The sequence below is a fragment of the Symphalangus syndactylus genome, chromosome 3 (assembly GCF_028878055.3).
Source record: "Symphalangus syndactylus isolate Jambi chromosome 3, NHGRI_mSymSyn1-v2.1_pri, whole genome shotgun sequence".
Lineage (NCBI taxonomy): Eukaryota > Metazoa > Chordata > Mammalia > Primates > Hylobatidae > Symphalangus > Symphalangus syndactylus.
Genome location: NC_072425.2, coordinates 63,737,344 through 63,759,057, shown reverse-complemented (window position 1 = coordinate 63,759,057; position 21,714 = coordinate 63,737,344). Strand labels below are relative to the sequence as shown.

The 21,714-nt window shown below is 36.0% G+C and overlaps 1 long non-coding RNA gene across 1 annotated transcript in view; it reads left to right on the top strand.

Annotated features, from left to right (window-relative positions):
• The window catches only part of LOC134736238 (uncharacterized), a 41,834-nt gene extending 30,097 nt beyond the window's left edge, over positions 1-11,737 (top strand). The window contains exons 2-3 of the long non-coding RNA XR_010120135.1: positions 9,894-10,113; positions 11,644-11,737. This is a non-coding gene — a long non-coding RNA (uncharacterized lncRNA). The remainder of the gene's footprint in view (positions 1-9,893; positions 10,114-11,643) is intronic.
• Positions 11,738-21,714: the final 9,977 nt, after the last annotated feature.

The following is a 21,714-nucleotide window of genomic DNA, read 5'->3' as shown; positions in this document are numbered from 1 at the left end:
ATAGCAATGTGTGGTCTCAACATGGGAGCCATTCATCGCATTGAAGACAGTGTCAATAATTGCTTAAATATTCAAAACTGGCTCTGCATCCTAACAGTCAGCAGCAGCACATTTACTCAGCAATGATTCTTTTATGTAATATAAAGGTTTTAAAAAACCTGCTGTTCTCATCTATTCATATGTATTATATCTCTTTTAAAACTCACATGCATGCTCACAGAAGCACATCCAAGTTTAAATTATATTGTTACTTCATAACAGTTTCAGATGCAGCAAGGCAATATTATCTCTAAGTAGACAATGAGTATTATGTGCAAAAGAGGCAATGCTCCAACCTGTATCTTCTTTTTAAGGCACCCTAGACTAGGAGCCACTCCAAGCCTTGCTAAGACAAGATAAGCTGCCTCCAAGAGCAGAAACTCGCTTGGCATTATTGTTGCTATTAATGGCAAAACTGCAATTACTTTTGCACCAACCTAATATTTGTGATTCTCCCTTAGCACACACTCACCTGGATTAAGTCTCTTCCCTTCCTGACTTCTAGTGATGCTTTTTTCTGAGATGTGTTGTTCCCCAATATGATGATGGTCATTTATCATTTACCATTTACCAAACCAGATACCTGTCTCTCAGATACACGTGCCCAAATTCCCACTTTTTATAGATCCTGCCACTTGACTTAACTCTAAAGATGGTGGAGTGAAGATGAGGTCATGCTGAGCTGTACTGATCCAGAATAGCCCATGACTATACTCTGGAATAGTCCAGCCAGAAATGGTGAGACTGTCTAGAGCCCAAGAGCTTTTTCCTACCAACAGTCTTTAGATTTAACATTCAGTGCATCACAGTGGGGGCTTGGCACCCTAGATAAGGCAGGTCAGTGTGTCTCCTAACCCCCACTCTACCCTTATGCCCTTGCTTATTGCACCATGCTCACCGAACTGGATATGCCAATGCCATTATCTTAGAATTAAAGCAGAATCTGGGAGCCGACCCTAATGGAGAATGTGTACAGTCCTCCATGGTGCCCTTTTACATGAGTCTCTGAATCTACGTAAAACTCCAGTCCTGCTCGTGCTTCATTAGCCCCACTGGTTCCCTAACTACTCTCTGTACTGACCCCATCTTGTGGGATGACCTGCATGTCTCAGACCCAAGACACACTTCTAACATTGTTCCTTTATCTTTCGTATTGTTTTCTATTATTATTATTATTATTATTATTTGAGACAGAGTTTCATTCTTGTTGCCCAGGCTGGAGTACAATGGCGTGATCTCGGCTCACTGCAACCTCTGTGAGTGTTTAAAAGATTTTTCTGCTTCAGCCTCCCGAGTAGCTGGGGTTACAAAATACTACAAAATATTAGCCACCACGCTTGGCTAATACTTTGTATTTTTAGTAGAGACAGGATTTCTCCATGTTGGTCAGGCTGGTCTCGAACTCCCGGCTTCAAGTGATCCATCTGCTTCGGCCTCCCAAAGTGCTGGGATTACAGGCATGAGCCACGACGCCTGGGCTGATATTCTTTTCTTACACAGTAATACATCATTATCTAATGCCTGTGACTACTATGGACTTCTATATATTTGTTTATAGGGTGGAATGACTAGAATTATAAAAAGGAAGAAACATATAGCTTATATATGAAGAAAGCACTTCTGTAATAAAATTCTCCAAAAAGTATTTATGATTACTGAACAACTTTTCAGACATTTTAAGACTTCTAATATAAAATTAACCATCATCATTATGTCGGCATCACAATAAACACAAACGAGGCTTGGTAAAAATTTAAAATCACAAAATCTGTAATTTCTAATTTTCAGCTTTCCTTTTTCACAATAGCACAGTTTTGGTATTGACTTCTACAGAATTTGACTTTTGCTCTAATTTCTTTTTAATATAAGATCATATCAAATAACTGAAACCCCGATTTCTCAAGCAAGGGGAAGATGCAACAGCCAATAATATTTGTACGAGCAACCAAACTTGCTGCTGAAAACAAATGAGCAGAGAGGTGCCAAGTGTGAGTGTGTTCTATGATGATAGCATTCACTATCAAGTTTTAATAACTTTTCAGTTATTGAAAACATGGTCCTAGGTGACAAAGCTGCAATTTTAGCTAAACAGAATATTTATATAGCTCTCATTCTCTACAGTAACTCAAGATGTACAAATATTGATTGATCATCTGTATAGAAAATATTTGGAATATTCCTTTTGGATTACAAAGAGTGAAATTTGGACTGACACTTTGGTAACTGAGTCTGGATGGTAGCATAATAGGCCTGAAGCATTCTGTTCTCAGTCACAAGCAAAGTGGGAGGTGAAGAAATTTTGCATATGGGTTTTCCTAACTTAGAGAACATTCAGTACTGAGGCTACTGAACCAACAGGCAAAATTCTGTCAAGGCTGCTTTAAAATGGCAAACAAAAGGATTAGTGAGTGTGGAATTATACTCACAGGCCCTGTACCAGAATTTCATATACCAAGGACTCAATTTATCAAAGTTTAGCTACTTATATACTGCTGTCCTTGTTTTTATAAGTTTTCTCTTGGGTACCATTTTGTTTATATTTATATAATATATTTTTAAGTATTTTGCAATTTTATTTAAATGTATTTTATAATGATAAATTATGCCATTTCTAGAACTGGAAAACCACTAACCCTGTGCCATATGAGATGACTATAAAGCAAAGCTGATGGGAGCAAAACGTGTTATTAAACTTTAGTTAGAGGGTGATGCTTAACAAAGGCTCTAAGCCTGAAGATTATCTGAGTTTTTTTTTGTCAGGGAGAAAACCAAAATGTAGAATTCTGTTTAAGACATATTAGAACTATATTGAGACTTTTCTCCTTGAAGTAATCAAGCCTGAAAGATAATTGGAAAATACTTCTCTAACCACATAATATAATATTACCCAAAGTTATTTCCACTGTTGAGAGTACCACACTGATATGGTTTGGCTATATCCCCATCCAAATCTCATCTTGAATTGTAGTTCCCATAATCCCCACGTGTCGTGGGAGGGACCTGGTGGGAGGTGATTTAATCATGGGGATGTTTACTCTCATGCTGTTCTCATGATACTGAGTGAGTTTTCACAAGATCTGATGGTTTTAAAAGGGGCTTTTCCTCCTCTTGCTCATACCTTTCCCTTGATGCTGTTAATGTGAAGAACGACATGTTTGCTTCCCCTTCCATTACAATTGTTAAGTTTCCTGAGGCCCCCACCCCAGCCATGCTGAACTGTGATTCAGTTAAACCTCTTTCCTTTATAAATTACCCAGTCTGTGGTATGTCTTTATTAGCAGCATGAGAATGAACTAATACAGTAAAATGATATCAGGAGTGGGGTGCTGCTGTAAAGATACCTGAAAATGTGGAAGCAACTTTGGAACTGGGTAACCGGCAGAAGTTGGAACAGTTTAGAGGACTCAGAAGAAGACAGGAAAATGTGGGAACGTTTGGAAATTCCTAGAAACTTGGAGGGCTCAGAAGACAGGAAGATGTAGAAAAGTTTGGAACTTCCTGACACTTTTTGAATGGCTTTGACCAAAATGCTGATAGTGATATGGAAAATAAAATCCAGGCTGAGGTAGTCTCACATGGATTTCCCTCAGATGTTGGGAACTGGAGTAAAGGATACTCTTGCTATGCAAAGAGACTGGTGGCATTTTGCCTCTGTCCTAGAGATCTGTGGAAGTTTGAACTTGAGAGAGATGATTTAGGGTATCTGGTGGAAGAAATTTCTAAGCAGCAAAGCATTCAAGAGGAAGCAGAGCACAAAAGTTTGGAAAATTTGCAGTCTGATTATGCTATAGAAAAGAAAAACTCATTTTCTGGGAAGAAATTCAAACCTGCTACAGAAATTTGCCTAAGTAATGAGAAGCCAAATATTAATCACCAAGATAATGGGGAAAATGTCTCCAAGGCATGTCAGAGATCTTCATGGCAGCCCCTCCTATCACAGTACTGGAGGGCTAGGAGGGAAAAATGGTTTCATGGGCTGGGCCCAGGGTCCCCCTGCTCTGTGCAGGCTTGGGACATGGTGCCTAGGGTCCCAGCTGCTTCACCTCTAGCTGTGGCTAAAAGAAGCCGGTGTACAGCTCAGGCTGTTGCTTCAGATGGTGCAAGCTACAAGCCTTTGTGTCTTCCATCTGGTGTTGGTCCTACAGGTGCATGGAAGACAATAAATGAGATTTAGGAACCTCCACCTAGATTTCAGAGGATGTACAGAAATGCCTGGATGTCCAGGCAGAATTTTACTACAGAGGCAGAGGCCTCATGAAGAACCTCTGCTAGGGCAGTGTGAAAGGGAAATTTGGGGCTGGAACCCCCACACAGAGTACCCACTAGGGCACTGCCTAGTGGAGCAATGAGAAGAGGGCTACAGTTCTCCAGGCCCCAGAATGGTATATCCACCAACAGTTTGCACCTGGAAAAGCTTCAGACACCCAATGCCAGCCTGTGAAAGCATCTAGGAGAGGGGCTTTACCCTGCAAAGCTATAGGGGTGGAACTGCCCAAGGCCATGAGAGGCCACCTCTTGCATCAGCGTGACATGCATGTGAGACATGGAGTCAAAGGAGATCATTTTAGAACATTAAGGTTTAATGACTGCCTATTGGATTTTGGATTTCCATGGGGCCTATAGCCCCTTCGTTTTGTCCCATTTCTCACATTTAGAATGGGTGTGTTTAGCCAGTGCCTGCCACCATTGTGTCTAGGAAGTAACTAACTTGCTTTTGATTTTACAGGCTCATAGATGGAAGGGACTTACCTCAGATGAGACTTTGGACTTGGACTCTTGAGTTAATGCTAGACTTTGAAGGACTGTTGGAAAGGCATTATTGTGTTTTGAAATGTGAGGACATGAGATTTGGCAGGGGCCAGGGGCAGAATGATATGGTATGGCTGTGTCCCCACCCGAATGTCATCTTAAATTGTAGTTCCCATAATTCCCATGTGTCGTGGGAGGGACATGGTGGGAGGTGATTTAGTCACATTGGTGGTTACCGTCATGCTGTTCTTATGATAGTGAGTGAGTTCTCATGAGGTCTGATGGGTTTTTAAGGGGCTATCCCCCCTTTTGCTTGGCACTACTCCCTGCTGCCACCATGTGAAGAAAGACATATTTGCATCCTCTTCTGCTATGATTGTAAGTTTCTTGAGGCTTCCCCAGCTATGTTGAGCTGTGACTCAATTAAACTTCTTTCCTTTATAAATTAGCCAGTCTTGGGTATATCTTTTAATGAAGCAGCATGAGAATAGAATAATATCCACACTATAAGGGAATGTGAAACATTTGCTTATAATAGCTCAGTGGTTGCTCCGTCTGTAGGTTTTTGTGCATATAATAAAATCCAATATACAGTAGCTTAATCAAGTGGACTTTTTGTTTTTGCATTAATCAAAATCTGAAGGTAGGGAGTAGAGGGATAAGGAAGATGCTTGAGAAAGCCATTGTGTCTCAGTTTCTTCTAATCCTTTGCTCCACTGCCTTTAATATTGCATCCATCTCTATAGGGGAAGAAGAGTAAAAGACAAAAGGCAACGGGCCACCAGTCAAGTCTTTCTTTCTATTATGAAGAAACACAGCTTATTCTTCACGAAGACTTCCATTTCCATTTCATTGGTCAGAAAGAGTCACATGGCTACTCTTAGCTGCAAGGAACTCTGGGCAGTTATGCATTTTTCCTGGTCATTTTCTCTCTGAATAAAACTGAGGCCCTATTAATAAAGATGATGGGGATGAAGCAATGTCTGACATATATGATGCCAAACTTCTCTTCTTGGAATTGCCGATTATTATTCTCTATACATCTTGCTATTTGAGAGAAATTCATACCAGCTACTACTTAGGGTCACAAGACATAACTTTGGATATCATCAATGACACTATTTCTTGTTGCGGATTCCATCATATAAAAATGGACTTACTTAGCAATGTAAGCTTATAAGAAACCTGAGTTTAATTTCCCCTTGATGTATGATAGCCTAGATGTATTACTACCCACAATTAGCTCAATAGCCCCTCTCTCCCTAGCCCTAATTTCTTTCTTTTCTGTCTCACCATATCTACATTATCATTCAAGCACAAATAAAAATTCTATTATATGTAAAATATATTAGTCGTATCAATGAAGGTAAAATGTGTTTTGCTAATCATTTTACTAAATACCTCAGTTCTTTACAATGTTGGTTGGTTTGTTCAGACATAGCCACAACGTGTATGTATGTATGTATGTGTGGTTGCTATTCGTGATTTCCCCTTAGCACACACTCACCTGAATTACTTCCCTTCCATTCCTGACATTCTAGTGATGCTTTGTCTTGAGCTATGTTTTTCTACAATGTAGTGATGGCTATTTACCACCAAACCAGATACACACACACACACACACACACACACACACACACACACACACACACACACATTTCCCCCTGATGCTTTGTGGTTGTTCATCTAACTGCATTTTGGCATCATCTGCTTACATGAACCATTTATCTCACTCAAATGCAGAGAACAATTTCCCCTCCAAAGCAGTTTGAATACCTTAGAAAAAAGAAAATACAATTGAGAAAAATTGTGGCTCCCATGAGTCTAAGGGTTTAGAAACCACTCTTATGCTTTCCATTTCTCTGAAAAATCTAAGACTTAATGTGAATAATCATTGTGGTTACATTTTATCCAGAGAGATTACATATCTGTCAAGGTACTAACTGCCCAAGTCTACTCTAGTAGAATAAAATGCAGAAGAAAAACTATTTATCTGATAAATCAAGACTTCCCATTTTTGTTGAAAATAACCAGAGAATCTATATAGAAGCGAATTCTTAAAATTTTAGTTTTCTTAATGTGTGCTTCAGATATCTATTTTGTTAATATACATCTAACTTAATAATAGTTGATATTTTGTCTTATGCTTGAGACATTCCAAAGTATTTGAACATAAATAATCTTATTTGACTCTAACTTTTATAAAGTAAGCAGAAAATATATTACCAGCTACATTTTATAGATAAAACTGAAAGGGTTTAAATTTAGGTGTAGAGCCTGCATTTCTGATTGCCAGACCATTGGCAAAATTTTTTCTTTTACTTAATAAAAAGAAGGATAAGTTGTATTATTTAAAATAAGCATAAAGCCCCATAACTAGATGTCTCATTGTTACAATTTCTCTGTACAATGGATAAATCTTTCAAATTCCAGCCTGACTACAAACTCTTCTTTTTGCTAAGTTGGGAGATAAGGTCCCAAAAAATAAAGTTTGATAGGAGGAGGAAAATTGATTATTCTTTTCCTATATGGTTTATCATTTTGAGCATCTGATTTAAGCAGACTTCTTCTGCTCCAAATTGTTAGCAATATTGTCCTATATTTTTCTAAGAATATCCGTTTAAGGGGAAAATTGTTTTCTCATTTATGTTTTTCAAATTACTTTGTATTTATTCTTGTGCACAATATGAGGTAGAGATCTAAATTTGTCCCATGTGTATAAGCGATTATCTCAAACTCTTTTACTGAAGTGTCATTCTCGCTCCACTAATTTGTAGTACATTGATGTGAAATGTTTATTGTCATATGTTATTTTTGTATATGTGTGCATCTGCCTATGAGTAAGCCAGGAGATCAATGTGGCTGTAACAACTGGCATCCCATTGGTTCAGATGTAAAACTTTTTGTGAATGGTATACTCTCTTCAATACCAGACTTGGTGCATTTGGGCTGGATCATGTAGCTCCTGTCTTCAAATTCTCCGTTGATTTTCCACCTCACTTGGAGTAAAATTCAAAATCTTTAATATGACCTACACAGTCTAAATGATCTTAGCCGATACTAATTCTGACCTCATCACTTGCTACTCTCTACTTTTGACTATCTGCTTTGTCCACATTGGCTTTGTTTCAGTTCCTCAAACATGACAGCCATGCTTCTACCACAGGGCCTTTGCACATGCACATTCTCTGCATGGGGAGCCCCCTTAGTGGATATTGTGATAGCTGCTCCCTCGTTTTATGCTTCTATCTGTTGGAAAGGCACTTCATTAGAGGCTTTTCCTGGCCACCCGATGTAAGAGAGCATCTCTCCCAACTGTGCTTTATTTTTCTTCATGGCACTTAATACCCCTGGAAACATTATACATGTATTTGCTTACTGCCTGATCTCCCTACCACACTCCCAATGTTTGTAAGCATCATTTCAGTAGTACTCTGTCTCTGGTTCATTTTTCTATGAACGAGTACTCTGTCTCTAGTTCATTTTATCCCAGAAAATTAGAGCTACGTTTATCTCATTGCAGACCTTGCATTATTCAATACAAGCTAGAGAGAGAGAGAGAGAGAGAATACCACCTACCTTGAAAGATAATTAAGGACTCATGGAGGACACTTAGTTGAAATCATAAACTTTGGGGCCAGATACAGCAGAAATTTAAAACCTTGCTCTGAGATTTATTAAATTTGTCAGCTGAGTTACTTTAAGCCTTGTCCTTATCACCTATTCTATGGGATAATAATACGAGCCTCATGAGAATGACTGGATGATCAAATGCCACACTGTCTGTGAAGTTAGTGCTTCATAAATACTGGTTTGGTTTCCTTAATCAACTTTACTGTTTTATTTGTCAATTCAGAATAAAAAATAAATAAAAGCTGGAAAGACCTTTCACCTGAGAATCAGGTGAAAGAACAGAAATGTATTTAGCCTGGTTTCACTAGGACAATTTATATTTGGGGGTATTTGGTTTTCAGAAAAGGGAGACAAAGTTGAGCTAACATTTACTGAGAATTAATAATCTATCAACAATTTCACTTATGGTATTTTATTTGTTCTCTTTTAATTTTATGTTTTACAATTCTTCCATTTTACAGATGAGAAAACTGATAATCACAGGGGTTAGATATCTTGTTCAAAGTCTATCAAGTAGAAGCAGAAAAGCAGATTCCCATTTAAGATCTACTTGACATCCACCCTCTTTCACTGTGCTAAGTTTTAAAAATACAACAACAAGAAGGTGCTAATAAGATACTTAGCACCTCTGTTCTAACAGCTGGAATACACTGAACCACACTGGGGTTATTAAAACCGGTAACAAAGATCTGATACAACCAGTAACTGGGAGAAAAGTAACCCAGTTTTAAAAAGGTCAGCGCTCAAAAATAAAACTGCAATTCATTTCTGTTTCTTTAAACCCTTGCACTTACACTATTTCATAAGAAAAATAAATTAGTGTGTTTTTTATTCTGCAAAACCAAATCTGTTTTCATTTATAAAAGTGAACTAGGGATCTGTTTTTCTCAGTTGCCCAGGCAGAAAGGCGTTCCAAAGTGTAAAACAATATTTAACAGACGTTTGTGGGGATGGGCCCACAGGGTAATGTCTACAGGTTGTTTCCTGAGATTCCTCATAGAATGGCAACAAATTAGTGAATTTGTCATAATCTGACCTTCTTTGCAGGATTCCTAGATTTGTTCCCACTCCTAGAATAGACCCTTCTCTTGGGAACCTATTTATTTTAACAAAGTATTTTATCCCCAAGACCTAGACACATTACTCCTTTGGATCTGTTGCTACATCTACTTAGTTATGAGCTAGTCTTCCTGGCCAGGAATCATGATGAGAATGAGGACAATCACAAAAATAATGATAACAGTGATGACTGCGACGATGATGATAATAATAACAACAATAAACAAAGAGAAACGATAAAGGAACTTTTCTGGTATACACCCTGAAATCTTAGTATTTTTGAATGACACAGAGAGCCCTGTTTGTATGGTGGATTTTGAGCCTTTTCCCAATAATAGCAATATGAAAACCTTGTGCTATATTTTTTAGCAAAGTTTCACTTTACTATCTCTTGTATTTTGTTTTTCCCTTAGGAAAAAAAGAAAATGAAGGGGCACCTTTTATTCCTGTATTATCTTAACACAATTTCCCTATTATGTTATGTGGAATTGAAATACATCTGCCCAGAGAAAATTGAAGAAAATGCAAAACTCATTATAAAGAATGTGAATATTAAAAACTGGAATAATGATGCTAACCTGGAACTGCAGAAACCATGGATCCCATCATCATTAATTTCCTGTGTTTTGAATAGTATGCACTATTGCCTTTCTGGGGCAGAATATCATGATACATAATAACGGAGATGACCAGTGTGTCTTTCTGAAGAGTTTACATATAAACCTCTTCCTTCAGTTTATGGCTGTGATCACTGTTTATAAACTCCCTATTGGCTTTAGGCTTATATTTTTAACCAACAAACTAATTGCATTAACTGTTATTTTGCTATTTGCCATGTTAATTTTTTTGTTGCTGATTTCAAATATTTCCATCAATAGAAATTTTTTGAAAGAGTGCTTCTTTGTGTGCTATAGGCTCGTGCCTGAATTCTCTAATTATGGATAAGTTAGAACATTTTTCTTTAAATTTTAGTTATCCAGCCTTCAAACTTTGTAATGCTAGCCCCCTAAATAAAAAAAATGCATTAATGCATCACACTGGTTCACAGTGGGATTAGGATTATACACTGTTTCTGTTATCAGTATGAGTCTCAAAATTGTGTATGCCTGGGCAATATTCCTCAGATCCTTCCTGGTGCTGGATTTTCAAAATTATAATTAAAAGCTAATGTAATTGGCTTTCATTGAAGGTAATTATAAGGAATGGCCTGATATTTGAAGTCTTCAAAGTGTTGGAGGCTTTATTTTTAAGGTCACAATTTATCACATATTTAGTTTCCTTTATATGAAGACGTAAATATAAAGAATGGAGAAAAACTTGCTTCTTCTCTTAAGCTGGTTAGACCAAGTCCTCGTTTCTCCCTGAGATACACAGACATAATTTCTTTCTTATACTTTGCTGTAATTCCAGAAAATGCACACAACAGTTTCACCCGTTTCTTCAAAAAACACAAGCTTTTCATGAGTTTAGTAACTCTTATTCAAAATGTGGGAGCTAATGGAGATGGTTCAAATAGTGTTGGTAAGGCCTATTGTCACCTCACTGACTTACCCATCGGCCCCAGGTGGCTTCATAAGCTTCACATTTTTCCCTGTTATGGAGAGAAACACAGTTTCCCACCTCTCTTATTCCCAAACTTGAAAGTCCCAATCTATCTATGTGCCCTGCAGAACAAAGGGCCTCCCATTATCACAGCTTTACTTTTTTCAAAAGGAGTTGTAGTTACAGATCCCAATTTATTTTTCATCCTGTTACACACAGATGCTTACATTGAACACTGTATAATCAATCAAATCCTATTTTGTCTATGCTTTTTCAGAGAGCTCAAAGCTAAATACATTTTATTAATCCATGTTTTTGAATATTTGTGTTATCATCGTCATTGTGCTTTACATGATTCCCAAGATTTTATTCTTATCTAGATTGCTATATTTTTCCTTTAAATAGCTCAAATGCTTTTTAGATGTAAATGAACTATTAATAATATCTTTTTTATGTGTATATATGCATATATATGTACTTGCACACACATATATAAATATATACATATATACTTATTTTTCTCCAAGAGCTTTGCCTCAATCTCTCCTATTTAATTTACAGTGCTATTCATGCTACCTCATCATTGCGAATTCTGACCTTCCATTTTGTTCTTCACTTTAGGGGCAGCTTGTGGGAGGTGTAAATGAAGCTGCTTAAGAAGCTTAATGTGACACCCGGCGGATGTTTCAATCTCAGATTCATAAAATAACTGGGCATTAACATATATGAGATTTTCCATTTGTCATGAAGCTATCATGGCCCAGCTATATCTCTTAGTTGAATAAAATGACTCATGGCTGAGATTGGTTTAAGAAAGTAGCCTCCCCACCAGTTGTTTCAAATGATATTAAGATTGAAAGACTGTAAGCAATAATGAGAAGTGGAAATGAGAAAACAAAGAAATTAATTTAAGAATTTTGTCTAGAAAGTAACTTTGGTATTGTCAAAAACAAATCTAAAATAAGCAAAGACTTTATTCAAAAAGATTATTGCGATAGGGAGAATACGCCAGTGACAAGATCTGCAAAGATTAGGCCGAAAGGGCTTTTCATTTTATAGACAAGAGTAAACAAACCTGGAAAGTACCCAGTATTGGGGAGGAGGCTAAGCAGGAGGTTTGATTGGACAGTCAAGCAGGAAATTATTTTCCCTACAGTCAGCCAGCTCTCAGGAGGGGTTGGCTGTGTAGGAGAGTTGTTCGGCATTTTGGTGCTTGCTTAAGCTTAGAAACAAAATGAAGTTCCGGGGCCTGGAGGAAGGAGAGAGGCTGGTTAAAGACTGGTCAAGTCAATTTGATGGGCACTTTGCACAGATTGATAATGGAGGCAAACAGCTCAGCCAATCATTTGTGACATGATAATGTGAATGTGAAAGTTCTGTATCTGGTGTCATCTTAGGTAAACAAGGGGCCATCCTTGAGTTTCATCTTATTCGTATTAGGAAGAGTGGTTCTTTGTAGTAAGTTATTTCTAGAAACACAAAAAGATGGGAGATTTCTTAACCATCACTCTTTTTCAGTAGCATAGAGATCAGATGAAGTTCAACACTGTCAGGAATGACTGGGACATGGCATTCTCTACAAAAAAAAGCGATCACAGTTCCATTAAATTGTGGAAGAAAGTGTACTGACAAACTGTAAGCTCAATCTTTGGAAAATCTTTGACTGGCCAAGCTTTAAAATAATTCTTGATACCCCACATTTACGTGAGTGAGAGAGAGCCTGAAGAAAGCGTACAGTCTCCAAATTGTGCACTTGTCATTATTTTCACTTCAAATATGGTGTTGAAGAATAAAAAAACCAAAAAGAATCTCAAATATTTCTGCACCTGGGGTTATGGAGGACAATGAACCAGAGGTATCTCCATGAATGCTGAAAGATTTAGAAAACATCCTCACCTTCAAAGTAGGAGGCCTTCAAAGTTGCTATGGCTGAAATATTTCCTTTTAAAAAGGATTTCAGTGTGAGCATTCTGTATCTGCTCCATTCTTGTTTAATGGTAAATCTATGGAGAGTTGCAGATAGCTTGTTCTTTTAGACCTTTTACTGAAGCAGAAACTCAAGTTTGGAGAGATTAAGAAACCAGAGTTGGCTACACAGCTCACATGGAGAGAAGATAGTATTCAAACTCCTCCATATGTGCCGTACATCATGTTTGGTTTTCAGAAATCTTTCTCATATATTGTCTTATTTAATTTCCATAGCAATTTTTAATGCAGGTAATTCTTACAGATGAAAAAGATAGAGTCACATAGAAGTGACAAAACTCAAGGCTCAAAATATCTTGGTGGAAGAGCTGAAGCTTGAATATATTTCTTCTATCAATGCTCTTTCCACCTCTTTACAAGGCTTCTTCACTTTCAATAGCAGGTCCTACCACCTAAAAGATGGTATTCTATTGTTCATACATATGTGAAAATGGTAACTAACAAGCCCCATTGACCAGAATTTTGAAGTTGAGCTTTACTTTTTTCCACTGATTTACAGAAGATAACTTTACAAAGAAACATCATTTTACTACCTTCTCAATAACAGAACACGTAGTTCAGTGTAATATTTTTTAATGGCTTTGAAAAGAGATTTAGTTAGAGATTATTAATTTTATCCAGATGTGAAAAAGGGTGAAGATAAAGTAAATATTAAGCATAAGAAAGGATAAATGTTGTTTTCACTTTCACAAAACACCTTTTTTTCCTTGCTCTTGACTTCTGCTGCTCACAACCATATTTGATGGTCCACAAAACCAGAGCAGAATCAGAACAGAAGCAAAACAGGCTGTGGAATGGGCAAGTGTGTTCTACTGACTAGCAGGGGTATAAGTTTGTCAAGACCTCTAGCTCACCTTTGTTCCCAACAGTCTCTGAAATAAAAAGTTGCTTCCTCAAATTGCTACTTACAGTTTTATACTAAAATTCTAATGCTAATCAGAAAATGGATAGAATTTAAATAATGTTTGTTGGAGTAGGTAATTATGCATCCTTACTTGGTACCATATATGCATGTTTATTTGCATATGAAGATTCTGAGACAAGAGGGGCTTCTCCCACCTTCAATTTTGGGGAGCTACGAGAAAAAAAAATTTAAAGTTACTTTTCAGAGCCTTACAAATAGAGAAGGTTGATAGGTCTTTGGAGGTCTGCTGGGTGCAGGTTTAATCCCTCAAAATGTGTGTCTGTTCAGAATACATAGTTACTACACATTCCCATTTGCATTTGCATCCACCCAGTGCTACAAAACTATTATGGCAAATCCAAAAAGCCCATTTCTTGCTGGCCAGCTCAAAATGCATGAAAATGGTGATCAAAGATATCAAAGGAGACAGTGATCCCTGGAAGTATTGTTTAAAAGTGATCCATCGAACAACAACATTTCCAGAGCAAAGAATCCCCCAACAGAGCATATTTGTAATAATTTTGTGGCTGATTTCCACTAAGACAGAAAATGTGGCATTAAAAATGTGCCATGTCTCCCTCAACCTGTGACACATTGGAGGACAGAAAAGGGAGGATGAATATCGTGCATGGGGATGATGAGGGTAGACAGACAGAGTGCTCAACAAAAAGGCAGCCCATGATCTGGAACACGAACGCTATAAATTCACAAGTAAACCATTATTAAAACTTTCCAGCTCCATAAATGCTGCCATTAATCACTTCCAAATTAACCTGATGTGAGTTAAATTATTGCAAGTTCCCATGTAAATTAAATTATTATTAGTTGCAGGCTTTATTCGTGTTGGGAGAGGCTGCACTAGGAAGGAAGGGTTAGTGAGACCTACTGGTTTCAATTTACAAAACAGGGTTTAGGGGAAAAATATTTTTGCTTGATTACAAGAGCAAAACCACTTCACAGTATAATATCATAATAATAATAGCCATATATCATAACATGTCATAAGTCCAGGACAAAGCTCAGCCGCCTTTCGTAAGCAGCAGCCAAGAATGCAAGAAAAGCAAGAGAACGAGGTAATGGATTTCTTTTCCCTTATTCCACTAGAGAGCAGTGTTCTTTTGTACAAATCAGGTAGGTTGTTTGCTGCAAAGAACCTGTAGAGAAAATCTACATTAGGAGAGGTTTTATTAGCAGGAGAAAGGTCTCTTGCATAAAACTCTGCATTCTGAACAAAAGGTGAAGACAGTTTTTTCCAGCCAACTTGCTCTTATTGATGTAGGTATACCTCTGATACCTTATTTGCATATGGGAAAGTGGTGGTTATTCAAAAATATAACATGCAAACTATAGATTACATTCTATAGTAAATTTTTCAGATGGCAATCCTCTGCCCAAACAGATCTGTCAGTAATCAACTATTAGTTATTTTTATGGGTAATACAAAAATATTAATAATTTTTTTAACAAAAACTCCTAAACAATTCAGGAGCAAAAGAAAGAGTGAAGAGAAGGAATTTATGTGTGTTGTGAAGTTTTACCAACCTCCTCCTTTTTATTTTTTAACTCATTATACTGCTAGTACCTTTATTGCTATTACGGAGAACAGCAACTTTGCATGATAGACATTTGTCTGCTTCTCTAAGAGAAAATATTCTGTCATAGGCAATTTGGCTACAACTCTTTGATCGATAAGTTGACATTCCAAGAACCCCAAGGCCAAGCTAACAATAGCCGAAGGTTGTTTCCTCATTTGATGTTGTATAAATACGCTTCTAACCCTTCAGTTTCAAGTACTCGGAAACAGGCACAGAGAAACCGTGAGTTTATGTGTTCTGTGTGTATGTAACTGACTGCCTCTCTTGTTCAATACAAATTAAATTACTGGGTAATTTTGGTTTCTTCTAGAAGGAAATGAATATGCTCTTAAGTATTTAGAATCACTAGAAAGCCTTTTAGTTATTCCTGGATACAAATCAATGTCACCTGAAGTGTGGTTTCCTTGTGAATTCAGCCCCATTTTTCTCCATTTGCTTTTAATATTATTTTTCTGATGTACCACATCACTTTGCTATTTCCTTTCCCTAAACGCACTGAACAATATAGATGTAGGCAAAAATATCTTGGGAGAAAAATAAATGGGGGAAAATCTGAGGCCTGACAAATAACAATGGGAAAGGCCCTTCAGAGTATTCACTGTTAATTTCGAGAAATCAGAGCATATGAAGTGTCAAGTTTGACACAGCAGATCCTGGGATTTATTTGAGCCTACTCTCCTCTGCCTGTGTGCTGCACTTTCTGACACAGTATATATAGAGAATTTAATATTCCTTGACCAAAATAAGTGTGGGTTTCTTGAATTTCAAATCCAGATATCTTGAAGAACAGTGTTTCACATAAGATTTAGTACATAGACGGTGCTGAATATACAGAGGTGGATATGCGAATGATTGAATTTGAGATAAAGTAATAAATCCCTCCATTTCAATCTGTTCCAATGCCTAATGCTTATGAGTCAGCTACATCAAAAGCCGTGCTTGTATCACAAAAACCCAGAAATCTACTAATTAGACATCAAGAAGAGAACAGAGGACTTAACGGAGTTTCTATAAACAGCTAGACCTAGGTTTGAAGCATAGCTTTACCATATATTTTATGTGTTACATATTAGGCTAAGTTCTTTGAGCCTTGCCTTCAATATTTATACAAATCATGAGACTTAACAATGCTTCCCTGCCAAAATCATGTGGGCAACTAATAACTATGTACTCAAAACAGACACTCAAAAACAGAAGAAATCATTTCTAAGTAAATAGGGGCACCCAGCCAGAGGTGTAATCTCTCACTTTTAAATGAAATATTTTGATTAGGTCAGATTATCTTAATGATCTAGGAGAAATGCTAAAATATTGCAATAACATATTTTGCACCCATCTGTGAAAACATCAGCTAAATAAATTATTAAGTGAACCATCTGATTTGAAATCTTTTGAATATCCCAGCCCTGGAATAGGGGAGAACAGAAAATTTCAAAGCATGTATATATATTTACATTTAGAGTCAATACTTTGAAAGACACTTAAACTGAAAATGCATATACCCATTTGGAAGGGCAAGTTGGTGATATGTTCAAAACCATAAGAAATATTCATAAACCTTGAGGGAGTAATTCCATTCCAAGAAACTCTTCCCAGAGAAATAACAATCAGAAATACGCAGTGAAAAACCTATATTTCTAGCTGTTTATAACTTTTTTTTTAGTAATCGTGAAAAATTAGTTACAATTTAAGTGTCTCACAATAGGACATTAGTTAAATATATTATGGTATTTCTTAAAATAGTCTATTATGAAGCCATTAAAACTGTATTTTCAAATACTGTTTAATGACATGGAAAATGATCAAAAATAAATTTAAGTGAAAAAGGAGGATATAAAACTGAATTTACAATGTGATGCCAATATTGTAATACTGAGCATTTCATATAATTATTTTTATTCAACATGTTTTAAGTATTCAACCAAAATACTGTCAAAGCATCAAACCTTAAGACAAATGAATTGCAAGATTAAAAATAAAATACTGTTTTCTCTTTTCTAGCCACGTCTATCTGAAGCTCATATTATCATGAGCATAGACTGGTACAATCTATATTTTCATAAGATTATAACTTACTTATCTGTACATTTTATTGTTCTTCAAACTCTAACATAAGAACATAGAATATTTATTGACAGAAAGTAAAACAATAAATAATTTAACTACAGATGGATTGTAGTTTAAGGTATGTCTTTTACTTTACACTATTATGTTTAAGAAAATTTGACCATGTTTGGCAAATTTTTGAATGAGCCCAAATGAATTTGATTATACTTTATCTGAATTTTCCAAAGGGCTAAGGCATGCTGTGATGAAATGCATCTGATTTAAATTTACGTGTCTGACTGATCACTTAAGGGGACTCCTTAGAAGTTTATTTGCAGAGTGTTCAGAAAACTTGCTGGGACATGGCAGAACCAAGTGAAGAAACCAGAGCTAGATAATTTTAGTCACCCTCAGAGAAAAATATTATTAATATGTGACCTAGACTCAAAGCTAGCCCTGTCTAAACCTATGGAATCCTTCCTATATGGGGGTGCGGGGAAGAGTGAGTTGTGGGTAAAAACCTGTATGTGATGCTTCTCTAAACTCTCTAACACATTTGGGTTCAAACAATACTTCTTTGAAATCCCTAAAACAGATCGTCGGGTAAAAAGAAAAAAAATAGGCGTTTTTCACTCCTCGTTAGCACTGATACCCCGAAAACTTACAGAAGCTATTAATTTAAAAATTGAGTCCTTGGTTTCTCAAGGGGAGAGACTTTGCACTTGGCCTAGCCACCATTGGCAGGAACATTGCTATTCCTAACCCAGCCACACCACAATGCACTGTGCCTGCAAGACAGTGAACATTTTCTTGAATACATCTGAGGTACCCAAAAGGTGCTTCCAGATATAATGTGGAGGGAGGTGATTTGTATGCAGCTGGAATTTCTGGATGAGAAAAAGAGACAGAGCCAGAGAAATAAAATGTATTTTGGTTCTATTTCCCTAGAAGCTGTTTATTTTCAGATCAAAAGCTGAAGTTGTTTACAGAATCAGGATTTTCACAGTCTTCCACCTGTGGGTGCAGTGAACTAGATCAAAGTCCTCAGGACTGATCCAGAGCAAAACTGATGCCGAATTGGATTTATAAGGAAAGATGCAATGAATAAAATCGAAGTGTATCACCAGAGTGCTAGCCTCAATATTGTACATAGTGTAGAAGAAGGGATGGCATATTTCAACTTAATCACAAACATAAAGTGCTAATGTCTGCTCTCAAAAAGTATTTGATTATCTAATTAACTCAATACATCATTAGGGTTTATCTGGCCCAGTTTTTGTTTCTGAATACTTTTTTAAAGAATAGTTCTATTTATAAGTAGATACTTCATGACTTTTTCTTAGAGATCTTCCAAAGAACAAGGAGCATGATTCACTTTTTAAAATTAAAGTAAAATAAAACTCATTCTGTTTTATAAATATCATTTGATTCATCGGACCCTTTAAGTATAAGATCCATTACAGGTTCTTAGTGATTTTATTTTTTTCTATATTTGCTGTTTCATTATCCTAGAAATTATTTTTCTCATTACTTATCAATTATTCTCAGCTATGCTAAAGAAAAAGAAACTTTAACAAGAATCAGAATGATGAAGCTACCCAGAAAGATGTTTAAAAGGTCAAAATAATAATAATGCCATCATCTTTCGGTTTTCTTATTGCATTGTTTGAAGTACTGCATCATGATTTGAGAAGGTATAACAGGAGACTGGAGACATGATCTTTGTAGTCTACTTTTAGATTTAATTGAACATAATTTTGAATTCAAAATTTCTCATCTTCAGCCCATAATAGCAAATAGAAGAAAACTGAGAGAGCAAGATATTTCACAACTGCGAGATGAATCAGAAATTAATGCAGACAGATAGAAGCACTCTAGTATATTCTAACAATGATCGTGAAATTCATCACATAAAATTTCAGATTATAAATATTCAGATGACAATATCTCAGATGAATTTTCTCAAATTTAAGAATCAACAAGTAAATAATATATTTCTATAGATGAAAATAAATATGGTTTTCTCATATAGTTAATCATTCAACAGGAAGGACATCAACTTACAATGTTTTGTGACAAAAATTACACCTTGCCATTTTGTTAAAAAAATTTGAAATTGTTATTTTACTTATTTTGATGTCTGCATGTCAAACTTTACTTGATATCGTTTGTAAGAGACAAATGTTGAAAGCAAGTGTGTATAAAAAGATATTTAGAAAAAATATAAATAATGTAGAAATGAAAAAAAAATCACTCTAAATAGTATTTATAAATGTAAAGCTGAAAATGATTTGGAATTAAAAACCAAAGAAGATTCAACCAACGTTATGAGTCATTGAAAAGTTTCAAAAACTTAGGTATTGAATTTTGATGATGCAAATGTAGTAAGAACAAAAATCAATGATAAGCTAAAACTTATTAGATATATATTTGAAATATGAAATCTGTATTTCCAAGATGGATATGTCCCAGGTTCATTGATGACTGCTGATGATCAATCAGTTAATTCAGAGGATGTTGTCCATTGGGTGCATATATATAACATCAAAATCAGGGAAATCTGGAATAAAATTTGAGTTTATGGTGCTTAAATTCTTATTTGAATTTCTAAATCATTTTCAGTATCCCTTTAGTCTTATTGTTGTGAACTATTTATTAAATGATTTTAAAAGATAAAAAGAGTTTGAAAGTACATTGGATCCAGATGGTAAATAGCACGGCTATTTTTCCTGGCATGTGAAGGTTAAAGTGTGAGATCAAAAATAGGTTCTTCAACTGGACCCTAGTGTAATGCTGAACTAAGAATATTTCATGAAAAGTTCTAGGAATTAGTTTAAAACAAAACACATGTGGTAAAAATAAAATCTGGGGCCGAAATTACATAATTACATAAAAGGTGTTAATGTCTTAGGACAAACACAGCAGTAAATTTTTAGCCAATTTTCCCCTCTCCTTCTACCCCTCCCTTGTTTATGCCTCTGTCTTCTTCTTTGTCTCCCTTCCTGTCTTCCCCTCCACACTCTTTTATGAATCTGGACTAATTTAGGAACTGCTGAAAGAATATCTAAATGGCTGTCCTCACTTTATTGCAATTATGGATCAACAGAAAAAATGTTGGCTGGCTCTCAAGGAAGGTCAATTCACTGAAGCCTTCCAGATATCTTTTTTTAAACCCAAAGGATTTATGTGGTTTTAGAGAAAAAAAAATCTTAATAAGGAATAATTACCATAATCTCAATTAATAATACAGGATGTCCTTTTCAAAATCTTGATTGTTGCAAGTGAACGTTTTAGTATGTGTACATTTATTGAGCAGCTGCTGTATGCAAGATATTGGGAATGTGAAAATGAATAAGATACGGTCTCTTCTCTCAAAGAGAGATGGGTTGAAATAGTAAGCAATTATAAAATTTAAGGGCTAAGTGAGGAAAATTTGCAAAGAGAGCATCCCCCCCACCAAAAAAGATAATGCATTCCCATGGGAGAGACTTGAGTTATACCTGTTGAAGCAATAGAAACTCAATGGAGCCTATGTTTTTTGTTCATTTCATAGGTGAGAAAATAAGATTTGTTTACTCTGTGGCAATAAAGTATCTGGCGTAGCTATCACAAACTTACATTTCCTACAAATTGTTGCCTTTCCACTGTTTCAAGGTGCATGTGGCTGAAGAGTCTATTTGGTAAACCAGCTAAGAAGGGTGTGTTAGCTTTGGATTAACCTTTTGCCCAAACTAGTGTTTCTTGCCAATGGCCTGAATCTCAATTCAAAAGGGCGATAATGTCATAAAATGGAAGAAATTGATTTTTTTCATTTTATCCACCAAAGTAGTAAAAAATGTAAAATCTATATCCAAATACACATAATAAATTTCCATTGCTTTAGGGACAATATTAAAGCATTTCTGTATCCTTTTTATTCTGGATCACAGCCCTGACTACATAGAGTTCATATATATATATTCTTCTAATAGACTTTCAATGCTCAAGATTATTTTCTTTTTAAAAGTGGTCCTGATAACTTTTAGTATAGTTGCTCTCTGGGAATGCTAATTTTTCCTCCCATTTAATTTGCCCCTTTCCACATCCACCCCCCAGGTCCCATATTTTCAGTAATGCAAATTAGGCAATTATTTACTTTTTGTTTGAGTTCAAAAAGCACAT